General features: G+C 31.3%; 1 pseudogene; it reads right to left on the bottom strand.

The window, feature by feature from the left end:
• Positions 1 to 505: 505 nt before the first annotated feature.
• On the bottom strand, positions 506 to 621 carry LOC120615261 (uncharacterized; annotated as a pseudogene).
• Positions 622 to 1006: the final 385 nt, after the last annotated feature.

Raw genomic sequence — 1006 nt, 5'->3', positions numbered from 1 at the left:
TTAATAAACACACTGCAAAGCTTTATTTTTCAAATGTGTTCTCAAATGTGTGACCTACTTATTGCTTTTTTTCCATGTATTTTTATATTCCAGAGGATCCTCTAGTGACAGAACATTTTCAATCATTACTTCTCTTTGGTGGAATCAATTACCTCCTGATAGATTCCCTTTCCAAGTCTAAAATTGCATTTAAAAACTCATCTCTTTTCTGAATTCTAATTGATTGTACTTTAAACTCTAGATTCTTTTAGTGAATATTTGATTATAAATTTTTCTGTGATTTAAAGGGCTTGTTAACACATTTATGGGCTGAGTGTAATAATTAGCATATAATATGTAATTCGAGGGGAAACTTACATTGGTTAAACAAAGATTTTAGTAATTCTCAAAGGAAAGCTCCACAACAATTCTAACAAAGTAAAAATTGAGAAGTAATGATATATTTTAAACATATTTTTGCCTACATGATTTTTCTTTTCTTTTCTTTTTTATTCATTATTATTTATGCCTATAGCACCTGGTCTTCCCAGGTGGTCTCCCATTCAAGTACTAACCAGGCCCAACCCTGATTAGCTTCTGAGATCAGACACGGGGCTTTTTCAGGGTGGTATGACTGTAGACTACCCTATGTGATTTCTTTAAAACCACAGTTGAGTACATCAAAAATAGAATTGCCTGTAGTTATCTCTCTCTTACACACAGAATCACATATAGTGGCTCATTTACATTCCTTGTGTTCATAGCAGCCCATCAGCTTTTCAATGGTCATTGTTTAGCAAACTTATTAATTTGCTATAGAACCAAAAGGTGAGAAAGTAAGTAAAACATATCTCTAAATTATGTAAATATGTGCAAATATTGCATTGAGTATTATCATGTACAAAGCACTTTATTTATATTATGGGATTTATTTTTTACAATAACCCTATGAGGCAGGACATTTTGGTCCTGTTTTTCAAATGATAAATATATAGGAATGAGCTAAAATTACCTGTTTGAATTTACA

The sequence above is a fragment of the Pteropus medius genome, unplaced genomic scaffold, assembly GCF_902729225.1.
Source record: "Pteropus medius unplaced genomic scaffold, Ma_sr-lr_union100, whole genome shotgun sequence".
NCBI lineage: Eukaryota > Metazoa > Chordata > Mammalia > Chiroptera > Pteropodidae > Pteropus > Pteropus medius.
The sequence above is the reverse complement of the archived record's forward strand: the minus strand, read 5'-3'. Positions and strand labels throughout refer to the sequence as shown.